Genomic DNA, 17,042 nt, shown 5'->3' on the forward strand with positions numbered 1-17,042 from the left:
TTAAAAAAAAAAAAAAAAGAATGTAATTGTTATCTATTACCAACAAATACCAATAACATTTTTTAAAATCTAAAAACTGAAACAGTATGCTTTGCGTGCACACACACAAAGACAGACCAATGGCTGATCAGCATCATTAGTTTACAAGAAAATGCAAACCAAAGTACAATAATGCACTGCGTCACACTCACTGGATGACACAGAGACAGACAGCAACGAGAGGATGGCGAGTGTGAACCCGCGCACACTGCAGTGCCAACGGAACCCTGTACGGCTCTTACAGAAAACAGAATGGCAGTCCCTCACCTGATTAAATACAGAGTTACGCTGTGATGCAGCAACCCCACCTCAAGGTCAATCTTCAAACTAACTCAAGGTATATAGGTACACATAAGACTTAAATGTGAATGACCCTGTAGTATTGCTCATAGTAACCAAGAGCAGAAACAATCCAAATATCAATCAACTAATGAACAGAAAAACAGGGGCCAGGGAAATAGCTCAGTGAGGCCGGGGAATCAGATAGCTCGGTGGAGCGGGGGCAATTGCTCAGTAGAATAAGCGCTTGCATGGCAAGCCCAAGGGCCTCAGTTCGACCCAGATTCCGCCAAAAAAAAAAAAAAAAGGCTGGGGAGATAGTTCAGTAGAATAAGTGCTTGCCTGGCAAGCACAAAGTACTGAGTTCAATCCCCATTACCAAAAAACAAACAAACCAACCAAAAAAACAAAACTGTGTACTGATTCACAGCACACTATGAGCCAACCTTGAAGCCCTTATTGCTAAGGGAAAGAAGCCAGCCACGAAAGACTTATGTCGGATGATTCCATCTAGGCAAAATGTCCAGAAAGGCAACTCCACAAAGACACAAAGTTGATTTGCGGTTGCCAGGGGTTGCAGGAAGGAGATAAAGGGGAACGAGTGTTCATGGCTACGGGTTACTTTTCTAGATAATGAAAATGTTCTGGAATTAGTGGTGAGAGTTACACAACTCTGGAACACACTAAAACCACACAACTGCACACTTCAGTAAAGTGGTGAATTTTATGGTATGTGACTTTATCTCAATAAAATCTATACCCATTAAGAAAAACAAGAGGAAAAGAAATGATCTTGCATAACCTATCTGGAAATAAGCCTGAATCTTCAAATCCGACCAGTTTATCCCAAACAATGCTTCCCACCCCGGGCTGCCCATTAGAACCACTCCAGGAACTTTTGAAAACACACAGCTGCCTGGCCTTCCTTCCCAGAGTTTAGGATTTAATTGCTCTAGGGTGGAGCTCAGGGACTGGTGTTTTCCAGAAGCACCCCGTTGATGCTATCGTGGAGCCAGAGCTGAGAACTGCTGCCCCAGAATCTGAGTGATGCAAAGAGTCCCTGGTGTTGGTTTAGATATCTGCAATTTTATCCTTTCTCATAAACGTAAGACGGACAAAATTCTCAACGGCTGCCTGTTTCTGGTAATTAGAATTCAGGAAAATTTGGATTTTATTTTATTGTCTCTTCCACATTTTTTTTTTTTAAAGATCAGTGGTTTGCCATTTTATAGATGAGAATACATGGGACAACGAGGCTAAGACACGTACTGAGGCCCCTGTGCCCAGCAGGGGAGGAACTGGATTACAGCTCCACTCTTGGAGGCTAACTTAGTTCTTTTTCCTGAAGCATCATGCGCCCTAGGAGCACCTCCCATGCTCTGCTGTTGGGAGAGGAGACAGTAAGTGCAGGGGCCTCAGAATCTGGGCAAACCTCGAACTCACGAGTCCACCTTGTGATGCAGGAGAATGCACCTTCTTCCCTTGTATCCCCAGCCCATTTTCTTCACGGGGCCGGCAAGATGAGGTTCCTCACCGCTTCACTTATCTGGGTGCCTGCTCACTCACCTCACTTCCATGGTTTTCCCCTCAGCTCCTGAAATCCTCCCATCTATGCATTAGGCCCTCACTCACTCCTGAACCCCAAAAGCCATTACCAGTGGGCAGTCCTGGCCAGGGCGGGCTGTTCATCAGTCTGTTTGTGGGTTGCACACCAGCTCCTGACCGTGGGAAATCCTCCCCAGATCAGCGACCCTGCAGGCCCCTGAGACCAGGACTAAGGACACCACTGCCACCTCTCCTGGCCTCCTGCTCTTCACTTCTTGCCCTGCTCCCTGGCTCCAAAACAGACAGTGGGGCTCGGGTTCTCATTCTGTTGAGTAATCGCTCAGCAATTTTCAAGGCAGTTCCCTGGCTCCTCCATCCCACTTTCTCACTTACTCAGCTGTTTTATAAGTTGAATTCTAATCTGAGTTTCTTCACAATGTCGCCTTTCACTGAAAGCTAATAAAATCCCAAACAGGAAATTCAGGAGTAGCGGCGATGCCACGTGACTGTAAGCGAAGGTTGTTGGTCAACTTGATTTGGTTTCAAGCTCGCCTGCCATCTGAGGGCTTCAGTCCCTAGACTGCCTGTGCAGCAATAAAGAAGGCCTTTGTCTTTGCTGGCAGGAGCATGGGTCTCGACCCTTTCTGAGGGGTCCTGCACACAGCACTACACAGTGCAGGACCACTGCTCCCTGCTCTATCCTGCAAGTCCGCCCCTTCCTCCCTCCTGCTCCAGGCTCCCTGCTCAGCTCAACTCAGCTCAGCTCAAGGAGCAGCTGTCTCTGCAGGGCAGGGCAAGCGGCACCCTAGCCTCTCTGGCTCCCCTGAGACCCTGGTTTACCTGTCTCCTAGCCAGACCTGTCATCCAGGACTGGCCACTCGGCACAACCAGGAGGCTGCTCATCCTCAAAGGCAAGGAAACACTTAGAAAGAAAAACTTCACCCAAATCTCCACCAGAAAAGTCAGATAGGACCGGGGAGGTAGCTCAGTAGAATAAGCGCTTGCTTGGCAAGGGCAAGGTCCTGAGTTCAATCCCCAGTACCAAAAAAAAAAAAAAAAAAAAAAGTCAGATAAATCACCATGAGAAATAAAGGTATTCTGCTGCATGGAGCCTCTACTCGGCCTCAGAGCTGTTTTATGTCAGCCGCATCATTTAGGGCCATTTTAGAGTTTTGTGTTCCACAGAGATCTGAAAAACGTCTTGATTGGGGCCGGGGAGACGGCTCAGTGAAATAAGCGCTTCCCTGGCAAGCGCAAGGACCTGAGTTCAATCCCTGGTTCCGCAAAAAAAAAAAAAACAAAACCGTCTTGATTTCCCCACAGAAGTGGCAACTAATGCTAACAGATTTTCAGTAGCCTGCCCCTTGATCTTAGGGTGGTCTCTAGTTCCATCAGTGTTAGATGGCCCTTCTTACATTACTGTCCCTATTTGTGGACTCCCCATCACTGCCACCAAGTCTCAGCACCCAGGCAGTCAGTGTGTCCAGCGGCTACAGTGGCACTGAGAAGGCTGTGCACCCTTGTTATAGGGAGATTCTCCCATCAAGAATGCATCTGAGGACCAGGGAGCTAGCTCAGAGACCTAAGAGCCTGCCTATCAAGCACAAGTTCCCGAGTTCAATCCCTGGTACCACCAAAAAAAGAAATATAAAAGGCATCTGTTTAGGTGGGCATGATGGCACATGCCTATAATTCTAGCACTTGGCAGGCTGAGGCAGGAGGATTGCCATGAGCTTCAGGCCAGTCTGGACTACATGTAAGACCCTGCCTTAGAATTAAGAAAGGAAAGTGTTTATTTAACTGAGATAAGGGTTGAAAGTGGTAAAAATGTTTCAGGGTAAGGCCACTAAAATTATATTATCAGAAAGAACAATAGGGAATTCACATGGAAAATGTTTGCCAGACCCTATTCTAAGCGTTTGACCTGTACTGACTGGTTGTCAACTGCTCCCTGTAGATGAAATGGTGCACAGAGAGCTGGTGACAGGCTCAGGGTCTCGCTGCCCAGGGTCTCGCTGTGGGGCTCAGTAGTCATGCCCAGCCCCTGCCCCCACCTGGGGCCCAGCCATGACACTGCCTTCCTAAGCTATCCAGTGCCGACTGCTCTCTCCCCATGGAAAGCAGAGAGAGGCAGCAAAGCTTGTAGAAAGCTCAGAGCTTGGGCAGCCGCAGCCACGCCCCCAGGGCCAGGTGTGAGCGCAGGACAGTGGCACGAGGAGACTCCCTGTGCTCCAGGAATGAACAGAACTGGCACTGCTTATGAGCTGCCTAACCACCACCATGCTGACAAGAGTCCCAATAGGGACAGAGTGGCAGGGACCTCAGGTCTGCTGGACGACCCCTAGGGCCAGTGCCTAAGCCAGAGGTCTCTAGCCTGTTAACAAGCAGGATCTCTAAATGGCATGTTATATTTTTGTTTCCTGTTTTTAAATGTGGAGAATAAGATTTCTTTAAAAAATTAATTCCATAGGCCTGCCATGCTGGCCCTGCCCCTGGGGCGCACCAAGACTGTGACTGAGACTGGGCATGGTGGCACAGGCCTGTAATCTCAGCACTTGGGAGGCTGGAAACAGGAGAATCACTAGGAGTCTGATCTGGTAGTGAGACCATGAACACCCTGTAGACCCTTTCCTTCAATACAGAGAAAATAATAATAATAATAATTCCAGTGTCCGAGAAACGCCCATAGCACTGGATACACGGCAGAGAATCTGAAATCGCCTGATGACCCTGCAGGGCTTTTGGGTCGGCTCACACACGCCAGGACAGCACTGGCTCCTGCAGCCTGCCCCTCAGCCTGTGGTGCAAGGCCCTGGGCCTTGCCCTCTACAGCCGGGCCCAGCGACTGAGGGCACCAGCTTTCATGCCATGCTGCTGACTCTGGCATGCCTCCAGGCTGCAGAACTCCAGTGGGAGCCCTAATTCTCACTTGTGTCTTCAGAAGAGAACCCCAACTCTGTGCAAGATCCAAGGTGGCAGATCTGGGCTCCTCACCCACCCCCAAAACAGGCCAGTGCCCTGTTCCCATCCACGTCTCAGCGGAGAACACTCCCTCCCGGCCTCTCCACCGGGCCGGCACATGTCCATGCTTGCTTTCTTCCCATCCATTCATCGTGGACCGAGCACCTACTACATTGGGAAACACCTTAGGGTCTGTAGCGCAAGCCCTTCTGTGCTGACCTCAAGCCAGCTGACATATATTACCTGCAGCTAAGGGCCTTGCTGATAAAGATATGCAGAGCAGGATTTTCACTGAGTTACATTTCAGCCTTTTTCTTTTTGAGAGAGGGTCTCATGATGTAGCCCAGGCTGGCTTTGAATTTATGATCCTTCCCCTTGATCCTCCAGAGTAACTGGGATTCTATGCAGATATCACCATGCCTGGCCTTTCTTTGTTTTATTGTTTGGAAATAAAATAGGATCTTATTGGTGACAGGTGCGGACGCCAAGGTTTCTTGAGCACTTGTGTGCCAGGCACTGTCCAAGGGTTGAGTTTTGTGGTTGTCCTTACAACAATGCCATAAGGTCTGGACTGTCAGGATCACCAGTGTTCAGGTGAGACAAGAGAGGTGTAGAAAAAAGTAACCCACTCAAGGTGACAAAGTTGGAAGGTGACGGCTCCACAGCCCTCAGCCCTGGCCACTGTGGAAAAGGACTGTAAGGAGACAAAATGTCCCCATCAGTTACCATGGGGGTGTGAAGAACGAAAGAGGCCTCTAGTGTGCTATTTGTTTTGTTCTTTTTTAAAAAAATGTATTTGGTAATTTGGTACAGGATCTCACTACGCAGGTCAGACTTCTAGTGATCCTCCTGTTTTCAGCCTCCCCAGCGCTGGGATTACAGGTGTGTGCCACCACACCTGGACTGGTGGCCCGCTCAGCGTGCAAGGGGAGGAATGGCATGGCATGTGGTGCCTGGGGTTGAACCCCGATCCCTACACTTGCCTGAGCTTACCTAAGCAGGTGCTTAGTCCACTGAGCTACCTCGCCAGCCATCTGTTGTTAGCTTTTAATCTTTTACAGTAAAAAATGTTCACACAGCAGAGTATGATAGTGTAGGTCCATAACCCCAGCACTCTGGGACACTGAGGCAGGAGGATCACAAGTTCAAGCCCAGCCAGGGCAAATTAGTGAGACCATGTCTCAAAATAAAAAGGGCTGAGGCTTTAGCTCAGTGTGGAAGCTCTGGATTGGAGTCCTATTACCACCAACCTCCACGACCCCTCCCAAAGAACTCCACGTATTACTTTTAGACAACACAGTACTTTGGCAGTGATCAGACTTAAACCAGCAGCTTGTAAACCAAAAGCCACCGCAATGGAGATGCCATAGCAGCTGAGGTAGTTTTCTGTTGCCACAGCCAAAGGACTGAACAGGACCTAGCTCCAAATCTCCTGCCAGGGTTTTCCTCCCTAGTCTCCTGTAGGTAACCCACCGCCTGAGTCCATTATGACAGGGTGTGCAATGCTGGCTGCTTAAACCCCAACAGCTACTGACCCTGCTCAGGGGGAGCAGCTGGGGGCGCAAGTTTGACCCAGCATCCTTCAGTGTGGCTGGCTCCACACAGGATGCCTGCCACACTCACAGCTCCTCTGTCCGCCCTTCTGCCTAATCCTCCAGAGCTGTAGTTTGCATCCCAGGACCACGCAGAGCTGCACCTCTGGGCAGCCTTACTTTCTCTGCCTCTCTCAGCTGGCCTCGGTCCCCAGGGCTGGCCCCCTTGGTGCTACCAACTTGCTCTCCTGTCCGCATGTAGATTTCTTCATCCCTCCACTCGAGGGTCCCCATGCTGGGCTCTTGTCCTCTCCCATCTCCTCACACCACCTCCAACTCTGACTCGTAAGGGTCCTCCCAGCACATAGGGGATTTCTTTTGAATTCTGAAAAACATTTCAGACTTACAGAAAAGCTGCAATAGGAAAGTGAACTTCCACACACCCTTCACCAAAATGCCCCAAAAGTTAATAGTTAATTACATTCACACACACACACACACACACACACACACACACCAGCCCTGTATTTTTTTTTTTCTCTGTCTCTTTAGAGTAGAATGCACACAGGATGTCCTTTACCTCTTTAGTGTGAATTTCCTAAAAATGACATCCTCTCAAATACCAGGTGATTCAGGAAATTAACATCGACATAATACTATAACACAATCTACGGATTTTGTTCAAGTGTTGTCAGTTTCCCTAATTTGGTCCTTTACAGCAAAGGGGAGAGAGGGGGACAAAAAATATACAACTACAGCTCAGAATGTGTCCACACGGAGTGCCACTTAGACTGAACCTGCCAGATCCTACAGGCTGATCGCCATATCCAGGCTGGCCAAAGAAGATACTTTTCCTCTCTGGGCTCCAACCCCATCGCCCTCGAGGATAAAAGGATAAGGATGCCACAGGCCTCTTAACCAAGGGCTCTATGGACAGAACGTGACCAGCCCGTGGGGTCACAGCTACCAGACAAAGCTTAACTGCTCCCAGGTACAGATACAATTCAGTTGAAAAACTAAAGAGCTAATCTCATCGAGTTCTTACAGAATTAGATCAGTCACAGGTCTGTGTTTACACAAGCCAGCCCATTCAAGCCCTGTCCTCCGAAGACAGCAGGCAGGACTGAACTTGAGGGGATATGTGGGTTCTAGGTTCCTCCAGGGTGGGACTCGGGGTAGGAAGAACAAGGGCAGGAACTTGCACTACCCCGTGCATGACGAGGAATCACTCTAGGCTGAACTAGGGACCCTGGGTGTGTCTGGGGTGGGGGCAAAACTCCAAATAGAGACAGCTGCTCTCTGGCCACAGTGGCTGCACCAAGATGGGATGCCATACGGCTGGGACACCCCGCTCACATGCAGCACGGAGAGCCTAGGGAGAGGATTCCAGGACCACAGGAAAACTAAACCGCACCAATTTCCATCTGCAAAACTGCTTCTCCTTAGCCTAGAGTTGAATTTTTTCAGGTCGGGTTTTTTTTTTTTTTTTTGGAGGTGGGGGTGGGGTAGCCAGGCATCGGACTCGATGCCTCCCCCCGCCCCCCCGTCCTTGCATTTGCCAGACGCTTGTGCTGCTGAGCTATACCCCTGGCCCTAGAGTTGAAGTTTTGTCTCCTCCTGCCCAGACCTGAATGTAGTCTCTCTCCTCTGTAGGAAGCTGGCCCCATGGAGGAAGAAGCCGGCATCTCGGCGCATGAAGCAGAACAGTGAGCACGGGGCTCCGCAGGGGATGCGAGCAGGTCACAGTACAGCGCCCAGCCAGTGGCCGGGCTGCGCTGAGCTCGCACAGGACCCCGGTCTGTGACAGCCAACAGTGCCTGTCCCTTCCGGGAGAAGCTATGGCTGAAGCCAGTGTCACGCTGAGTGTGAGCGGCCCCACACCCCACAGCCCTTCCCTTCTGTTCGCAGCGCAGGTGCCGAAGCTCCAGCTGTTGGCAAGGCGTTTCTATGTGGTGTGTCTCATTTCCTCAACTACCTCAGGAGGCTGTTAGAGATTTCTTTAAGACGTCTACTGTGCTCCTCAGAAAGGTGTGTCTCCTTTTCTCCCCACACCGGCCCCCCCCCCCCGTCCTTTATTTCTTTTGTTTGAGACAGGGTCTTGCTGTATAGTGCAAGCTAGACTTGAACTCATGGCGTTCCTCCCTCTTCAGCCTCCCAAGCGCTGACACTATAGGTGTGTGCCACCAGGTCCGGCTTCTTTCTTTTTTCCTAACCTTTACAGTGGGTGGGAAAGCTACAAAGAAATGTTCTATTGCCTGAAGCATCTCTTTCCTCCATTGCTCCAAGCCTGGTCCCCTGTTATCCATGAACTCACTGTGAGAACACTTAATATTTCTGGACTTGGGTACTGTATCTATAAAGAGAAATAAAAATCCTGCCCACCTTCCAGTGCTTCCCATATTCCCAAGTGCATATATGGATGTACTTTACAAATATGCATAGATAAGTGCGTTGCAGCCCAAGTCAAGTGGAGTGTTATGCACGAAGGACTTAGCCTGGTAAGTTTCCAATAAACACAAGATTCTGGTATTTCTACTGCTACTACTGTGACTGTTGCTGCTTCGATCATTAAAAACCATTTTGATGGTAAAACTAGAGGACCCAAAGAAAGGCTCCTGGGCGTCTTGGCCTGTATGTTTTACTGCCCCAGTGCCCCAGGCAAGGTCCTCAAATAATTGACCCACAGTGGGGACAGACAGAAGCTGGAGTGAAAGGCAGAGGTCTCAAGGGTGCTGGTTGCCAAATGGTGTAAGCTGCTGGGAATCAACCAAGTCTGCAGCCCCAAATCCACATCTGCCGACAACCAAGTGTGCCCCGGGGTGGCCTCTTGCTATGGCCAGCAGAAGCCTGGGGCTCCTTAGAAAACTTCTCAAACTCCACACACTGATCCCTGGCCACCAAGAGGCTCTTCTCTATGGCCATTTCCCACCCTGAAAATGTCCTCGTCTCTCTAGTTTCAAATTCTACTGTCCTTGAAATGATCTCAGCCTCTCCAGTAGGTTGGCCACACCCTAAAAAGCAGGACACCTGGGGGCTAAAGAGAAGCAGCAGCTATTTAGTTCACTCAACAAACACTTATTGAGTGCCTTAGGTATGCAGCCCATAAAGATAAAAAGACATGGTCTCTATTCTCAGCAGGGGTAAAGGCTGAAGGTCAGAGCCAAAGATAAGCTCCACAAGGCCTGTGCTTGCTTATTCCTTACTCACTAAAAAGTATCCCCAAATCCAGAATGAATGAACCCCATACGGCTGTTCAGTGTCACCCCTCTGGGCTCTAGACTCTGGGCTTCTTGGAGCCATCAGGGGCTCCCGGAGGCAGGCAGAGCAGGCGCATTCTCCTGTGCGGGGCGCAGCGTCCCTCTCAGCTGATTGTGTCCAGGCAGCCGGGTTCCGAGGCGCATGAATGCTCCTGAATGGGCCCATTCAGACTGATGGACAGGAGCTGAAAGCAGCGCACACACAAAAGCCACTGGGCAGCCGGGAGGGCTGCAGCCCGGGTTTGCCCACGGGAAGGGAAGGCATCTGACCACAAAGACCAGCGTGAAGACTTCTCTCTGCTTTCAACAGCATCCTCTGGCTGCCAGTTACAGAGTGCCACCCTCCCCCAGCAGAGGGTGGGCATTCCAGGAGGAGCCAAGAAGGCTGGGCTCACAACGGCATGTCCAACAGACAAACTGCTGAAGCCCTCCACTAGCAAGATGAGGGGCTGGGCTGAAGGAGCAAGGGGCGCCTCCCTGTGCCCATCTCCACCATGTGTGAGCTGCATTCCTGACACCCACGGTGACCTTTAGGGACTCCGGCTGACCTGAGATTGTTTAACATGTCACCAAGAAAAATGACCTAGAAAGGGCAGGGCCAATATTTAAATGAGGACTGGAGAGACCTTGTCTTACTCTTGGGTCACTCATTTGGTATATTTCAGGAAGAAGGAGGAAGAAGAAAAAGAAAAAGGATAGGAAAGAAAAGAAAATCAGTGAAAGGACATTTGTATTTTTAGCTAGACCCAAGAGGGGGCGAACCACCCACCTGGAATTCTTTTAATTGCTTCAGGGGGAAGGGCAGGCCCCACCACCTATAGGAGAGGAGCTGGGAGTCTATTTACACTGTTGCTCACAAATATTTTACGTTCCCAGTCAGGTGACTACTTCAGAAAGGATGGCTCTCAGCTTCATATCACTTCAGAAACAATCCCCCCAAAAGATAATTAAAGATAGCTCCTCCTCATAATGCAATGTGATAATGAGCAATTAAAATTAAATTAGCTTGTCATAATAAAAAAGACGGATTACACGCTGAGGCTTTGTAATCCAGAGTTAGTAAGTTGTGGAGAGAAGTCTGTGACCAAGAAGCAGTTTAACTGAAGAAATATGAAATGCCCCAGCCAATTTTTAGACCAAGATAACCTGGGGTTCATTATGGTTTTTGTTTACAATTATATTATTTTCTAAATAACGTACTCTTTCAAGTTGATTTTCAAAAGGTCAGAGAAACACACCACAAACACCAGTAAATCCATCATCCTGAATTCACAAATGTTAGCATTTTATCACATCTGCTTCAAGTACAGGTTTGATAAAGAAATAAAATAGTGTGCTGTGAGATGAAATATTTTACCCTCCGTCTGTAAAATAGCCACAAGTCCCTGTCACCCCAGGTTTGCACCTGTTGGTGGGACACAAACAGAATGCAATGCTGTTCTGTATTTTCTTTACCTTTCTTTTTTTAAAGTTTAAAAAAAATTTTTTTACATTTCTTAAAAAAAATTTATTTATTTGGTACAGAGTTATGCTATGCAGTTCAGACTCATAGTGATCCTCCTGTCTCAGCCTCCCCAGCCCTGGGATTACAAGCATGTGCCACTATGCCCTGTTTTGGTGAGTGAGACAGTGTGCCCGAGATTCTGGGGTAGGCACGGCATGTGGTAGAAGAGGTGAAACCCCAGTCCTTGTGCTTGCCAGGCAGGCATTTAGACCGCCAAGCTATTTTATTTTATTTATTTTTGATACAGGGTCTCGCTATATAGTTTGGACTCATAGTGATCTTCCTGACTCAGCCTCCCTATGCGGACTACAGGCACCTGCTATCACACCTGGGTTCCGGGGCCAGCGCAGCATGCAGTACTGAAGATTGAACTTGGGACCTTGAGCATATGCCGCTGAGCTATCTCCCCAGCCTCTTTACCTTTTTATCCTGAAATAATTACAGTTCTAGGAAACTGAAAGGAAATGGACAGGGAAGTCCCACATTCCCTTCACTGAGCGCACCCCAGGCTTATGTCTTGCACAACCAGCTATGACATACTTGACAACCACAACAAACAGCACTGGCCCAGAATGTGTGAAGTCCTGGGTTAAATCGCTAGCATGCAGTGAAAAACAAAAATATGATAGTGACAGTGGTACAAACCTAAGATATCTTACCAGTTTTAGAAGTGCTCGCGCTCTCTCTCTCTCTCTCTCTCTCTCTCTCTCTCTCTCTCTCTCTCTCTCTCTCTCTCGTTTTTTTTTCCGGAACCAGGGATTGAACTCAGGCCCTTGTGCTTGCCAGGCAAGTGCTTATTCTACCAAGCTATCTCCCTGGCCCCTAGAAGTGCTCTTGTCCATGCGTGTGGTTCTGTATAATTTTATCACATGTGTAGCTTTGTGTCAACCTCACAACTGAAATACTGAATCACATCACCTCCACAAAATGCCTTATAGCACCACCTATCCTTTTCCCAGCCTGACCCCTTGGGTCCAACAACCACTAATCTCTTCCCCCACCCTATAATCTTGTTATTTCAAGAATATTATATAGCCTGCCATGGTGGTGCAGGGCCAGAAGTCCAACTACTCTCTTGAGAGTGAGACAGCAAGATCAAGAGTTCAAAGCCAGCCTAGAGCACAAAGTAAGATGCTGTAACAACAACAAGAACAACAACAAGTAGCCTTTGGAGATTAGGATCTTTATTCAGTACAATTTCCTTGAGGTCCATCGATGTTGTTGAATGTGGCAAACAGCTCTAGTCCACGGTACAGAGATACCAGTTTGTTCGTCCACTTACCACTGAAAAACATCTGGATCATTCGCAGTTTGTGGCAACTTTGAACAAAGGCGCTATGAATGCTAACATGTGTATCTTAGTGCTTTGTGAACACGTGACAAAGGTCCTAGAAGACCTCGATTTTTTTTTTAAAAGTAGAGGAACCTCTTTTCCCATCATGCAGTTTACTATAAAACTATAGTTACGGTGGCAGTGTGGAGTTGGCGAGGGATGTAACACTGGAATAAAATAAAATACAGAACTCAGGAGGTGTACCATATAAATATGCCAAGTTCATGCTTATAAAGGTGCAAAACTGACTTAGTGGCAAAGGAGTAGCCTTTTCAAGAAAGTGCTGGAATAATTGGATAAGCATGGATAATTGGATAAATCAATTTCAACCATGTTAACTTATATAAATCTTAATTCAAACGGTCAGTATAAAACATAAAACCATAACGTTATTAACAATCTTAAATACCAAACTATAAACTTTTTGGTCTTTCTTGTAATTGTTTTTTTTTTTAATTTATTTATTTATTGTGTGTGTGTATGTGTGTGTGGCCAGCTCAGCCCACCAGGGGGCGGGGCTGGCTGGCATGTGGTGCTGGGGATTGAACCGCGGTCCCTGTGCTTTTGCTTAGCTTAGCTTGTTCTAAGTAGGTGCTTTAGACCACTGAGCCATCTCACCAGCCCTGTAATTGTTTTTTTAGTAGAGGTTTTGTTTTGTTGTTTTTGGTGCCGAGGACCAAACCCAGGGCTTCCAGCATGCTAGGCTGGCATTCTACCACCAAACTAAATCCCCAGCCTCAAAACTGTAAACTTTTTTTTTTTTTTTTTTCCAGAACCGGGGATAGAACTCAGGCCCTTGCGTTTGCCAGGGAAGCATTTATTCCACTGAGCCATCTCCCCGGCTCCTAAAACTGTAAACTTTTAACAAAAATCATAGGACACATGCAGATGTCTGAGACCTATAATTTATGGAACATGAGGAAGTCTCTTTCCTTAACATCTCCCCTGCTCATCTGTCCCAGATGACTGACATCCCTCTATTAGACAGTGTTATGGACTGTGTCTAGTTGTTCCCACAAAGCCTCATGTAGGTTGTGGGGCAGACAATGCTGGAAGAGCAGCTCTTGGCTTGAGGGGTGTGGCCAGAGGACCAGGGCGGAGCTTCAGGGGGCGGGGCCAGAGGGGGTGTCTCTCAGAGCTATGGAGAGGGTCATCCTGGACATGGCAGTTCCCCAGCCTCTCCTCCAGTAACTGTGAGCTAAATAAACCTTTCCTTCCCTCATTTTGAGCATTGGGTATTTGTCCCAGCAACGAGAAAAGATTAACTAAGACAGTCATATCATCTTTGCATGAAGGGATCGTCCAGAAAATTCTATTGGGAGAGATACGAATCTTGGGATGAATCAGAGTATCAGGCCCTCTTTGGTGGGCAGCTGACAGGAAGGGGTCAGGATGGAAATGACATAAAAGGGAAAAGTACTTGGAGAAAGAAAAGATGACAGTCTAAAAAAGTTCTACCTACTTGACAACACCAATCAATTCTTCCAAAAGCCACTGTTCAGCCCATGGGGTAGGGGGTTAAGGGGTGTTCCCCAAAATACACCCAGCCAGCACGCACAGACAAGTACACGAGGTGTTTCACACACAAAGAAGCGAGTTCACACAGGTGCCGATGTTTTCTCTTTAGTACAGTATAAATCTAGCTCGAAACAAAGAATTTGTATTGTAAGCAGGATAATAATATGGAAAAGATAATTATTATTTACCTAGTATTTTCCTTCCTGGGCTTGTGATTTATTTTATGTAGATGTTTTGTGAAATACTCAGGGAAACGCTTTCTTGGGACTCTGCGTTGCAGATGAAAAATGCAGTATGCTGTTACACATCCACTGGGCTATCACCCACTGGTAACCAATCGATAAGTGCTTTGAACCCTAAAACTGTGTAGAAATAAATTTATCATTTTCACTAATTCACAAGACATAACGGGAGCCACGTAGTCGTGGTGATCCTATTTCCCAAATTGTTTGTGTTCTATAACATGGGGGTTACATGTCACAGAAATAACAAATAACAAGAATGAAAATCTAATTGCTCGCTTGTCCCACCTGGGTGGGGTGTGCCCAGAGAATGTGCCAACTCTGCATGGTGCCCCCCCCCCAGGACAGCTCACAGAGCAGTCTCAGCCTCAGGACCCTCAACCCTTACAGGTATCTTGAAAACGCCCCCTGTATTCACTGCCAGCTGGCAGGGAAACTGCTATCTCTCTGCATCCAAGGATACAAGCCTCAAGTCCAGGGCGGCCACAGATGAACAGGACCTCAAGCACACACAGTGCGCACACACGGGGGGGCCTCCCGGCTGGGCTCTCTCCTCTCAGCTAGTCACTAAATCCCTCCTGAGCTTATGAGCTGCTGCTTCCTCAGCGACCCCAAACCACTCCATGCAGTGTGACACCCCAGCCTGAGGCCATCACTCAGCCTCCTGAGAAGACCCACAAGCAGGCCTATAAGCTTCCCCTCTGGAGCTCGGGCCACTTTAGACCCACAGAGCTTCTGCCAGGTGTCCATGGTTATGTGGAGGGGCTCAAATACCTGACACCAGCTTGAGATTGGCCCTGCCTTGAGACCCCGGGCATCTTCCATCAACTTTCTGCACTTCTGGTTCCAAGCACGGGTTCCCGTGTCCCTAAGCTGGCCCAGTACAGAGTGGGTGCAGAGCACAGTGTTACGATGACCTTGCTAGCTCTCTCTGTGCCCACTCACCTGAAGCTGGTGACTCAGGCATCTCTGAGTCCTGTTCCTGAGGAACCTGAAATTCTTTATTAGGGATTTTGAATGGGGGAGGAGAATGTACTTGAGATGAGAAGCCAGAGTACCAAGACTCTAGTAGAACCTCAGGCCTTGGGGCAGAACTGCAACCTCTCCAACTGTTTCTAAAATAGGTGATCAGTGGTGGAAGGCTTTGCCTTGCAGGGGTGCTGGGAGGACGAGAGGATAACTCAGGAAGGCCCAGCTCACCTGGCTGGAACAGGAGCCCATGGACCAAGGCCCACAGGAGGCAGCTCAGCCATGGGAGGCCATGTGCACGACGAGGACCAGGCTTCCCACTCGGCAGGCCCAGGAATAGCACATAGGACCAGGCCTTTGAAGGGCAGAAGCACGGTAACTGGGAGCTGCCCACACCCCTTCCTCCCCTGTGCCAGGGAACATCACAGAGTCACCTCTACCCAAGCACAGTGCCATCCACAGTGAGGCATACCATGAGGACAGGCCATGGAAGTAGGATGCTGATGAGGTCCTGTTCTGCCAGCTTTCCAGTCAGGGAACCCCACTTCTGGCCTTCCTGTTCCAGGCTGGGTTTGCAAAGAAACTTCACAATCACCTTTACATAGATAGCCACAGGAACACAAGGGCTGCAGAACTTTGTCCTGCAAGCTGGCTCTAAATTTGCCTCTTGTCCCCAGATTCTCATCCAACATCTAATCTGGGTCTGAGCCACAGAATTCTAAAACTGCCTCTGGGTCATCTTCACCACAGGATCCCACAATCCTCAGACAAACCCCACTTCCTGGAACACTGCCTCTGCCTGTTAGTGCCGGGCTCTCTCCTGCTTCTGTCCATTCACATCCTACCTGGCCTTCAAGCTCGGCTGAAGATCTGCTCCACAGAGGGCCCTTTGAGATTTCTAGAGGGTCACTTCCTGTTTCTCCTAGTCCAGTTTCTCTCCCAAACACATTTCCTTAATGTGGAATTTGCCAAACTCTATGGGAAGAGTTCTGGAACCTGCACATTCAAAAACAGACCTTAGTTCAGCTAACTTCTGTAAGCCTTCTCCTCCTTCTGGAACTACACAAGACATCAACTGTATTCCTACAACCATCGCTCCGTTTCACAAAAGCCTTAGGGGCCAACATGCCCCGTCTTCACCTTCTACTTTCTTCCAGCCAGGACCTTCAGGCCACAGTTCGCTGGAAGTCCTACAGAAACTGCAGCTCCCCAACCTGGGCCTGAAGCTCCCGAAGCATGGTGAGCAGCTCAGAATTATTGGGCCACTCTGCCTTGAGCTGGACTCTGTAACTCAACCACTGGCCAGTATAGCGACAGTCCTCACTGAATCTTCGTATATTTTATCTGGGTTGCTTTTACATCAACAACTAGATGAGCTCATGGTACATGGCCTGCAGGCACATTGTCTTGCATTCCCCCATAGTGCTAGGCAAAGGCATAAACAGTTACCTGCTGCTTGATCCACTGCATTGCCCCAAATCAGGGCTGAACCATATGACATGCCTGCCGGCCATGGCCAAGTCTGAACAAACATGCCTGCCCCATTCAAGCAAGTAAAGCTATTGGCTCTAAGAGTCACTGACCAACAACAATGAAGGAAGACACCAAGAAGGAACCAGAAGCAAGGTCTACTGTGTCTAGTTATGTCACCACTGTTGCAGCACCCTTCCCTAGGCCTAAGCTATGACTGCTGGACTAGGGGATACTGCAGACCATCCATTCTATGAACCTGAGTCCCTAATGGCACTAAAGTCACATAACAAAACAAGCTGTATGTTCAGTGCCGACTTCCATTCATGGCCTGCCTGCCTCTTTTTTTTAATTTTATTTATTTACGTGTGTGTGTGTGTGTGTGTGTGTGTG

General features: G+C 48.5%; 1 protein-coding gene across 1 annotated transcript in view; it reads right to left on the reverse strand.

Annotated features, from left to right (window-relative positions):
* Tcf7l1 (transcription factor 7 like 1) overlaps nucleotides 1–17,042 on the reverse strand; it is a 159,344-nt gene that overhangs the window by 92,992 nt on the left and 49,310 nt on the right. The window lies entirely within an intron of this gene.

This window comes from Octodon degus, unplaced genomic scaffold (genome assembly GCF_000260255.1).
Source record: "Octodon degus isolate 3935 unplaced genomic scaffold, OctDeg1.0 scaffold00162, whole genome shotgun sequence".
Taxonomy (NCBI): Eukaryota; Metazoa; Chordata; class Mammalia; order Rodentia; family Octodontidae; genus Octodon; species Octodon degus.